We start from the raw sequence: 11,848 nt of genomic DNA, 5'->3' as shown, positions 1-11,848 counted from the left end.
ACTGATATACTGGATATATATATACAGGGTGTAACAAGATCCATGAGATAAACTTTAGGGAATGGTAGGTCTTACCAAAAGAATCAATTTTTGTTAAGGAACCCTTGTTCTACGACGCGTCTTTGAGGGTTAAAACTCTGGTGTACTACATCACTCCAGTCGATATTAATAGGAAGAAGCTAATTGAAAGGATCATGAAGGCTTTGATCAAATCAGGAATAATATTACAATATTTCAAGCAGTAAGAAATGCAATATGCTACACAGATATGATAAATATAATCAGGTGCAAGGCAGGTACTCTAAACACTTTTTGTAATAGGGGAGACCGGGGCAATTCGTGACAATACGAAAAATTTCCCGCGCGGATAACTTCTATGCATTTGCTGGTAGAAACCTGTATTACAGACCATAGATGGGTCTAATGGTCCTCTATATTAGAACAAAATTCGGTGTGCGTATCTACAATGTTTCGTTGTCAGTGGCGGAAAAAGTGTTTACCTCGTGTAAAAGTAAATTTTTGAATCCACGGATATTTTGTGTTCAATACGAAGCAATTGCTTCCAGATTTGAAACGGTAAGTTTTACTTGTTCACCTGGCATTTACACACACATGTGTAACGCAGGTTGCATGCATTTATTTCTTGTCTGGGTTTTTCGGACCACGAAAGATAAAAAATGACGCTGGGGCATTTCGTGACATGACCGCCTGGGGTAATTCGTGACACATTGCGTGAACAATCCTGGGAAAACGATGACGATATATGACATCCCTTCGATCGTCACCGATTCTTTGCCTTTAGCCACAACAAGTACAAACATCAGGGCCGGATTCAAAGCAGCAGGAATCTTTCCTTTCAATCCTGACGTTTTTGGTGAAATCGATTTTTTACCCGGTCAAGTCACTGATCGAGGATGGAATGGAGATGACCAACCACAGCCACGTACCTCAACTGAAAACGATGTATCAAGGGCCTCAAACAATCCCTTCGATCGTTTCCAAAAGCGGGCAAAAGGAAAGTCACGACAAGAGGACGAAAACGAAAGAGAAGTGCAATTTTGACTGACGCTAATGAACTCGATGCACTTGTTGACGAAAATGACGAAAGAGTACAAAATAAAAAAAAGAATATAAGGATCAAGCTCCCCAAGAAACAGCCAGCTTGCAGAGGACGTGGACGCCCGAGAAAGGTCGTTACTCGCAGTTCGGAAGACGACGAAAGCGAAGCCTAACGATTTTTTGCCCTTCCTATTCCATTTAATGTACAATTTGATTAATAAAAACCTTTTTTGAGTGAGTAAGTGTACGTTTTGATATAAATCATGAAAATAGGACGAATTCGGACATTGAAACCCGTTGAAAGAAGAATTGTCACGAATTGCCCCGTGCCTTGTCACGATTTACCCCGGTATTGGGGCAATTCGTGACACGAGACAGAGTGAGGCATTTCGTGTTCTACTTTAAAAGTAATGTGATGAAAAGACACAAATAAATATTTTTTGAAAACTAGAAGGTTGCACGATGATAAAACCGGCTAAAACGTATTTTTATCTCAAATACTTATCTCAGAAAAAATTCAAAACCAAAAAATGTCACGATTTGCCCCGGTCTCCCCTATATATACGTTTTTTGACTCCCCTCAGGGTTGCAAGGCGTTTTGAAGGGACGTTCCCAACCCTTTACAAACTTACACAACTCTTATTCTACCTTATCACTAGTCCTTAACACTTTTTGTAATAAAATGTGGGTAATTCTATACACTGAGAGAAAAGTTATACTAATGGTAACAAAAAAATTTAGTTGTTCACAGATAATAAATAATTTTGTTACGATAGCAAAATGTAGTGATTTTTTGGTTGACCAAGCAAAATTTGGTAAATTTTTTGAGTTAACTAAACAATCTCATTTGGTTACTCATTTGGTTGTAGTAATTATAAAGTTTGATTGTAGTTACAAAGCAATACGGAACGGTATGATACCTGCAGTTAACCTAACAATTTCTTAGCTCTCCGTTTGACAGTCACCAGCGTTCGAACCAAAACAACATCTGCTCGTAAAATTTGCAAGCCCGGCAGGAAATATTAAATAAACGATGTTTATCAAAATGACTATATATAAAATCGTTATCTAAAATGTTAACACACAGATGTTTTATGAATTTTTGAAGATTTTTAAAAATACTTTAAGGTTATGGGAAAATAACGTCAAAGGCGGCAGATCCACGTTGTCAATAGAAAGATCCCAAATAACGTTGTCAGACGGAAGGTTAATATATATATATATATATATCTCAGTACATGATTTAATCGTTAAAGCAAACTTATAAAAAATAAATTTAAAAACAAATTTAAATTTTTTCCTTAGAAAATATAAAAAATTATATTTTATTTTTTATAAGTTTGCTTTAACGATTAAATCATGTACTGAGATATATTTATTGTAATAGTGTTTAGTTTATCGCTGAGAATTCTTTTAATGTTTTTTAATAGTTCTTATTATACATATAGGAGGATAACATAGTGACATTCCTCAACTTTGTTTTAAACGCGCTCTAGCCCTCTGTTGTGTTTAGCTTGCTCTTCTTTACCGACTTCTTTATCGATTGGATTTATTATCTCTAGGGTCGTTACCAGTCGTTTTTCGTTATGTTCGCCAATCGCCGCCGCGCCTATCTAACCTCTTAGATTCGGCTGTACATTTGTAGGCCGCAGGGGGAAGTGATCCGCGCAATTCCTTGGGCCTAACGCACTTACGGCATACCGAGTTCACTACATCGCGGACATAAACACACAGTTACACGTACACTTATACATATACACAGTGTCATATAGCCCTAAGGTGGTGCTGAAGGCACTTAATTTCCCTCATCCGAGGGATCTAACAAAAAAAAACTGTACCTTTGTACGTTGCGCCCGTTAAAAGTTTCTCTCTGTGTTTTTACTCAATTAAACTTGATTCAAGAAGTCAGGTGTGCTTATTATTACCCTCTGCATCAATATTATAGCCATGTGGACATATGACACTATTATTGAATATATCATAGAATAAATGTGTTGCTCGAAGTAAAAAAAAGGTTAGATATATTGCATGACCTCCGGTTGAGAAAGATAGAGATCATTTTACGAGCATCGTCGGCAGAGAATTAATCCAACTTTCGTGGTGAAAGCGTCTTCAATGTTTTATTGATTTACTTATTTATAAGAGACCAATGTCAATAAATTCTGAATATTGTTCCGGTAACAAAATATTCAATTTTTTACCACAAAGGATTATTGTACATCATACCAAACAGTCAACAAAATAATATTATGCGTGGTAACCAACGGTTTGTTTGATCACATATCAACAAATAGTTTTTGTATTGGTAACAAAATTTTGGTTGTTTCAACAAAACATTTCTCTCAGTGTAGAATAAGGCCTTTTCCGAATTTTGATATTTTCTTGCGGTTTTCTTGGTAAAAACCTTTGTTGTGACTCCGACAGTGATAATCAATCGGGGGAGCCCGAAAAATATGCACCCTACCTATTTTTTACCTATTTTTACTTTATTTTTTTTCTATTTTTTCCAACATGGCTTTTGAAACCTTCCAACGTTATAAATATATAGTAGTCCTTAAAAGGACTGATTTTGGTCCTGAAAAGGACCGGTAGTGATTTATAAAACATGTCTATTTTGTTCCATCATTTCTAGGACACGCCTTCGGCGTATAGATTAGTGACGCGCTTTAAAAGTATTTAACTGTTTAAAGCGCGTCACTAACCTACATAGGTTGAGTACTAATAGACACTATGTAGGTTAGTTGACGCGCTTTAAACACTTAAATACTTTTAAAGCGCGTCACTAATCTATACGCCGAAGGCGTGTCCTAAAATCAGTGAGAAAGCCCTCCCCCGCCTATTTGTGTACTGTTTATACACATGTGTATAATACATGTGTATATATAATACATGTGTATAGTACATGTGTACAGTACACACGTAAGCGAGGGAGAAGCTACCGCACCTCCCCCGAAAGCAGGGGGGTGGGGGTGAACCTAGGTTTGCGTAGAAAGTGTATGCGTGAACTATTTCGACATATTTATTAGTCATTTATACCTTTCAATACTCAAAATAGCTGCTATATTTTCCAAACTTTCTTTGTTAATAACTTTTTAACGAATAACGAGCGCGGGCTGAAACCTTCTGAAGGTCACTCAGGAGGGTGACCTTGACAACATACTAAAATATCAAGGTCATCCAAGGTGGTCCCCCCCCATCTATACAATTACCAAAATAGAAAAAAAAATAAAGTAAAAATAGATAAAAAAATAGATAGGGTGCATATTTTTTGGGCTCCCCCGATTGATTATCACTGTCGGAGTCACAACAAAGGTTTTTACCAAGAAAACCGCAAGAAAATATCAAAATTCGGAAAAGGCCTTATTCTATAGAATTACCAAAATGTGTAAATAAAATTTAAAAAAAACAGCAAAAAATACAAAAATAAAATTAAGGAACGTGTCGACTAATATACTAGTATATTTAATTTTATTTACATATTTTATTACAGAAAGTGTTTAAAGCCTGCCTTGCACCTGATTATATTTATCATATCTGTGTGTAGCATTGAATTTCTTACTGTTTGGAATATCTGGAATATTTTAATATTAATTAAGAGCCAATCGCTGTTGACGGAGCGAAATAATATTTATTCTTCATGGAATTAAACGACGTACGTTTCGGTCCCTATTCGGACCATCTTCAGCAACTAAACAGAGTATTATTATTACAAATTGAGTAATGGGTAGAGATCGCAATGCTTTATACATGTAGATTTCAATACATACTGTGCTGTGTGAGTTGTAGAATGTAAATGTTTAATTTTACACGTCGGTGGCCACTCACGGGTGACAAGATATTCTATGTGTGGCTTCCTCTAGGTGCCAGCCATAAGGAGGAGCACTGGAGTGAAAATAATCGTTGAATTTTATAAATGTGGGTCTAATTTTTTATGGAGGCCACTCACCTTCTCCATCCGTAAGAAGCAACCGTCTGTCATGAGCGTTCGATAACGACTGACCGTTAGTGTAAAAGAACAATGTTACGGAAGTTTTGTATAAATAATAAGTTCTAAACAACACGTCACAGTTATACTTTTGGAAGCTTGTTTATAATGGGAAGGTACGCATGGTGGAGACTCTCTGTATCCGTTTGTAAATTAAGGCCGTTAATCTGTCTTTTTATAAATATCATTTCAGAAACTAATCCTTTTTCATATATGATTGTTCTTCATCCAAGACTTCGACGTTATTCCAGTCAAATTCATGGTTGTTTAGTCTATGTTCTGTCACTATGGATTTCTGTGTAGTATTTTTGTTAATATGTTTCCGGTGTTCAGATAATCTCGTTTCCCTGATAACCGCCAACGATAGAAAACGATAAAAAATTTCTTATCGTTTTTAATATGGTTAGTGAATCGATACTCTATCAGAAATTCACGTTACAATATACTTGGGATCCTATTGTAAAAGTCTTATCAGCTGCACATCAGTTTCTATCGTTTTTAATATGGTTAGTGAATCGTTTATTTACGATACTCCATCAGAAACTCACGTTACAAAATACTTAGGATCCTATCGTAAATGTCTTATCAACTGCACATCAGTTTCTATCGTTTTTAATATGGTTAATGAATTGTTTGAATCGGTTTTAGTCAATCCATTTCAATCGTTACGAATCGTGAATTAAGGAACTAGATTCATATCAATTCATTTCTTTCAATCGGTTTTTATCGTTTTGAAGAACGCCGGGAACGGGGCAACTAGCGCCAGGAATCGGAGGCCGCTGGGCTCGGTGTTCGGTGTCCGGGGCGGCTACCGCCAGGAGGTCCTTATAGGAAGAGATCCCTCCAGTTACGATACTGGATTTCTCTGCTTTTCGCCTCGCAGGGGGTCTGCTTTAGTCCAATCCAATCGGCACGTCGTTAAAAATGACAAATAAACCGACTAATTAGGACAAAGCTGCAAAAAATTTTAATCTCTTTATTTGGGTGTCAGTAATGACATACTAAGTTTTCGACCTCCCCCGTGGTGTGCTTCGGCCGCCATCTTGGAAGAAAGGGGTGAAAAATCGGTTTTTCGCGAATATCTCGGTTTCCATTAGACTTAGGCTAAAATAGTTTAATACAATATTGCAGGGAATTAAATTCTCTACAAAAAAGGAAGTATAGGTTTTTTTCCTACGACCAATAGTTTTGGCGCTAAAGCCGGGAGAAGTAGGATACTTTTTGTAACAAACGGTTTTAGCGACTCTATCTCGCCGTATCTCACTTCTCAGATAAATGGCGTTGTTATTGTGCTAGTGAACCGTTGTCGTTTCACACATCTGGCTTTGTATTATTTACTCGACAATGCTATAAGTACACTCCTTGTTAAAAGCTAGGAGCATCCAAGATTTTAAATAAATTAAAAGATATAGTTATGACGATTATCTCACTGTTTACAATGTCTTGTTTACAATACGTCCTTCGGTGGCTGGGCTCAGGTCGAAATTTAGTATAGCATTGGCTTTGGTCGACGTTGCATGTGTTTTTCGTGTTCCTATCCCAGCCGGAGCGCTGATGTCGATTCGACGTCTATAGATGTCGAATTGACATCTTATAGATTTCGATTTGACGTCTATAGACGTCGGCGTTCTGGCAGGGATACTAAAATAAAATTATGAATTTAGAGCAGTGTTTTATTTGTGAGGAGACGACGTTATCCCGCGGTGATACAGTTGATGTCAAAGAAAGAGGGATTAAAACTCTCATCGAGAGCAGTAGAGAGAGAAAAGACAATAAACAATTATTCCTAAGGGGATTAAACTGTGTAACTGTGCACGTCAAGTGCCGGAAATCTTATACAAATAAAAAACTTATAATTGCATCACTGAGAGCCAAGGAGAAAGCTGTTCCTAGTATAATCGGCTCCCGAAGATCGAGCATTCCATCTTTCGACTTCAAGACGACATGTCTGTTCTGCGCGGAAGATGCATCGGAAGAATTTGTAAAAAAACAAACGAAGAAAAATGTTGCAAGGCGCGATACTGTGCACGTGATCAATACGATGCAAGTTAAAGAAAATATTTTGGAAACTGCAAAGAAAAGAGGAGATACGTGGGGCGAAACTGTAAGTATGCGCATCTTAAACGTAACGGATTTAGTTGCAGCCCGAGGTCAAGCATGCACAAACATCGACATTATAATAGATCACTGTGAGATTGATTCGAACAACGAGGAAGAACCAAAAGAAGCAGAAAAGAAAGATAATATTGAGGAAAAAGAAGATGCTGCGGAAGATGACATTTGCCAACCCTCTACATCAAAAAGACCAAGATTTGAATAATTAATTTTTTTATAACGGTTTTTTTCTTTTTTATTTGCGCACCACGTTCCGTGCCTGACTCGCATTCGCCGTTTTAAATCGTTGACACTTTCACGAGTTTAATTATATTATGAATAATTAAGACAACCCTGGCAAAAAATTCTCATAATCTTAATAATAAACTGAGTGGATTAGGCCTACAGGGGACACCACATAAAAAAAAACGCGCCACTAACTCTACCGCAAGGTGGTGAGGAAACGAGTTCAAAAGTATACTACAGCCTCTGAGAAATGAGATACAGCGAGATAGAGTCGCTAAAACCGTTTGTTACAAAAAGTATCCTACTTCTCCCGGCTTTAGCGCCAAAACTATTGGTCGTAGGAAAAAAACCTATACTTCCTTTTTGTAGAGAATTTAGTTCTTTGCAATATTGTATTAAACTATTTTAGCCTAAGTCTAATGGAAACCGAGATATTCGCGAAAAACCAATTTTTCACCCCTTTCTTCCAAGATGGCGGCCGAAGCACACCACGGGGGAGGTCGAAAACTTAGTATGTCATTACTGACACCCAAATAAAGCGATTAAAATTTTTTGCAGCTTTGTCCTAAGGTAAACGTCCCAATAGCCAAACATGTCCCAGTTTCCAACCACTAAGGGGAATATTCCACCTAATTAAGAGATTTTTCGATAAAAATAAATAAATAACCACTTAATTGAGTTCTACGATTTATAATCTATGCATTGGACAACGGTTAAAATAATCCTTGCGCTCTTTGTAGTAATTTTTTCGAGTTTCTTGAGAGTGCACGCGCTGCCCCGGGAAACGAAGCGCATCTGTAAGCCAGTTTGTTAAGAATTGACGAAGTTCAATTGTAACTATGTCGCCTTCATTTTTTATATATATTGAACAAGTTATAGCTTTTTAAGTTAAGGAAGATGTAGAGAATGCAAATCTAGGGTCGAAATTTAGTTAGAATTGCCGATAAATTGTTAATTTGCATGGTCGGATACTCGGACATTTCAACCGTATGGTGTACCAACAGCGAACCAAATGGCTGGATACTGGTACAACCAGGCGATCGGGTGATGTCCCAATTGCCGGACGCAACGAACTCAGCGGCCATAACCTTGATGGAAATTAACACGAACGATCAGCATTGACGCGCGGCATTGTTTACTAGTGTGCTTAAAGTGTGTTTAAAATTACGCTAAACTGAGGCGATTATTCGCAGTAAGTATAATATCTAACATTTTACAAATTTGGCTTCGTCGAACGAGTTCGTTATTGCTATTATGTAGTCAGCAGATTGTTTACATTGGAAAAGTTTTGAACGTAACCTCTAAAAAAAGTTGTCTCTGCTTTCATCTGCGACTGGTTGCCCTGCTGAAAATGACCGATTGAATCCGATTGGTTCCGCATTAAATTTGGTGAAATTGAATCGGAATGAATGCGTTTTCAATCCGGTTAATCGGATGCCCGATTGGAAGTGAATCGGTTTTAATAACAAATCAATTGGAATCGTTTTTAATTCGGCATTTCCGGATTGATCTGAATCCGCCGTTATCGGTTTCAATCGTATTAATGCTAATTCATTTTAATCGGGTGAATAAAGTGACCACACGAATCGTATTGAATCCGCATCAATCGTAAAATTTTAATACAACATCGAAATCGGATTTAATGCGATATTTCCGGATTTATGTGAATCCGACTGAATCGGTTTCAATCGTATTAATGCCATTTCATTTTAATCGGGTAAATAAAATGACCATATGAATCGTATTGAATCCGCATCAATCGTGAAATTTTAATACAACACCGGAATCGGATTTAATGCGATATTTCCGGATTTATCTGAATCCGACTCAATCGGTTTCAATCGTATCTGCGCTTAATCCATTTAAATCGGGTAATTAAAGTAGCTATGTGAATCGGATTAAATCCGCTTTAATCATTAAAATTGTATATAACACATAATTTTTACGTAATAGAGTTCTTACTACAGGATTTCCTTTTGGTAAAGTTATGAGTTCTATATTTGCAAAACTGTAAAATGTTTTAATTTTAATAAATACTGCACATTGTAATAAATTTGTAGTACAAAGAATGGAATTATAATAAAGTAGTAAATAATCCTGTTTATGTATCCGGAATTCACGGATTCTATCAGTTTGAATCGGTCAGTCAATCCGTATAAATCATTATAATTTCGTGATTTCGGGGTTCACGAAATCATAACGATTTAAACGATTGACTAAGACCGATTCAAATCGATAGAAAACGAGTGAAATTACATCCTTGAGTACGAATCCGTTTTAATCGTTTCCAATCGGTATAATCGTTATGATATCATGACGATTCAAACCGATAGGAACCGATTGAAATTACATCGTTAATTGATTACGAATCCGTTTCAATCGGTTTCGATCGGTGTAATCGTTACGAAATCTTAACGATTCAAACCGATAGGAACCGATTGAAATTACATCGTTGAATACCAATCCTTTTCAATCGTTTTCAATTGCAGTGTAATCGTTTATAAAATCATAACGATTCAAATCGATAGAATCTGATTGAAATTACATCCTTGAATACCAATCCGTTTCAATCGTTTTCAGTCGGTGTAATCGTTATAAATCCGTGATTTCCGGATCAAGAATCCAGATTCATACGGATTCAAAATTTTTAATCGGATTCAATCGGTCATTTTTAGCAGGGTGGTAATAGGGACATCGAGTGGCCGGGTATCGGGACATAACCAAAAACTGATGACCGGGTACTGGAACACATCGAGTGGCCGGGTATCGGGACATAACCAAAAACTGATGGCCGGGTACTGGAACACATCGAGTGGCCGGGTATCGGGACATAACCAAAAACTGATGGCCGGATACTGGGACATTTCCTTTTCTCGCATTTTCCGAAAAAATCAAATCAACTATTACCGATGGAACTAATTATTGGATGGTTTCCAGAAACTAGAGAATCCAAGCTTTTGTTTCGTCGTATCCGCTTATAAATAAGATTTGTTAATATATATAAAAATTCAATTTCAATTTTCCAGGCGTCTTAAATGGTCCGCTATTGGGGCGTTTACCTTAATTAGTCGATTTTTAAATGTACTTGCCGACTGGACTACTTATATATTATGACTGGATGTATTCTAAATACGAGAAGCGCTTTCCATCATGCGCGGCCTAGCGGCATTGTCGCGAACTAATCGCCGATTTGGTTGATGCGGATTCAATTTATATCATTGATATACGATAGAAAACGAATCGATTTGCTGCCGTAAAAAAGATGATAAGTTGTATGTCAGGAAATCCTGATAAGAAACGATAGATGTATCGGTTCGGTTAAGTCGTATAAATATCGACGAGATGTTTATCGTTTTAACCTTATAAAAACATATACAAAGTAGAAGGCTTTCAAACGATTCAATTTATAACATTGATATACAACAGAAAACGAACCGATTAGCTGCTGTACAGAAGATGATAAGTTGTATGTCGGAAAATCCTAATAAGAAACGATAGATGTGTTGGTTCGGTTAAGTCATATAAATATCGATTAAATTTCCTTGACGTTATACTCATTTTACAGAACAACTACATAATTTTTGACTGGTTTCATAAACCTACATTTTCGGGGAGATACCTTAATTACGACTCTCGACATCCCCTTTGTCAAAAAAGAGGCACAGTCATTATTTCACTTATAGATAGAGCCTTCCGTTTGTCTCATCCAAGCTTCCATAAAAAAAAATCTCGAGTTCGCGATTAACTGTTTGTTAACTAACGGATATCCATTACTTTTCATTTTCAACATACTAAAAGAACGCATCAAAAGCTTAATCGCGTTACAGAATAAACATACTAACACTGACATAACAACTAACGACAGTGAAGACGTACCACGTCAAGCATATTTCGTTGTACTGTACATCCCGACAATATCAGAACAATTTCCCAATATAATTCGCGATCTAGGTAGATACAAAAATAGCTTACACAAGCTTAAATAAGCTTAGAAGATTTATAAGGGTACATAAAGACGACTTCCTACAGGATCACGGAATAATGTAGTGTATAAAATTTCTTGCAAAGACTGCGATGCGTCTTATGTTGGACAAACAGAAAAGGCTTTTACAAACGAGATTATCTGAACACCGGAAACATATTAACAAAAATACTACACAGAAATCCGTAGTGACAGAACATAGACTAAACAACCATGAATTTGACTGGAATAACGTCGAAGTCTTTGATTAAGAACAATCATATGGAAAAAGATTAGTTTCTGAAATGATATTTATAAAAAGACAGACTAACGGCCTTAATTTACAAACGGATACAGAGAGTCTCCACCATGCGTACCTTCCCATTATAAACAAGCTTCCAAAAGTATAACTGTAACGTGTTGTTTAGAACTTATTATTTATACAAAACTTCCGTGACATTGTTCTTTAACACTAACGGTCAGTCGTTATTGAACGCTCATGA

This window comes from Temnothorax nylanderi, unplaced genomic scaffold (assembly GCF_030848795.1).
Source record: "Temnothorax nylanderi isolate EJ_2023f unplaced genomic scaffold, tnyl_v1.0 TNYL_tig0055_pilon, whole genome shotgun sequence".
Classification (NCBI taxonomy): domain Eukaryota; kingdom Metazoa; phylum Arthropoda; class Insecta; order Hymenoptera; family Formicidae; genus Temnothorax; species Temnothorax nylanderi.
Note: the sequence above shows the minus strand (reverse complement) of the source record.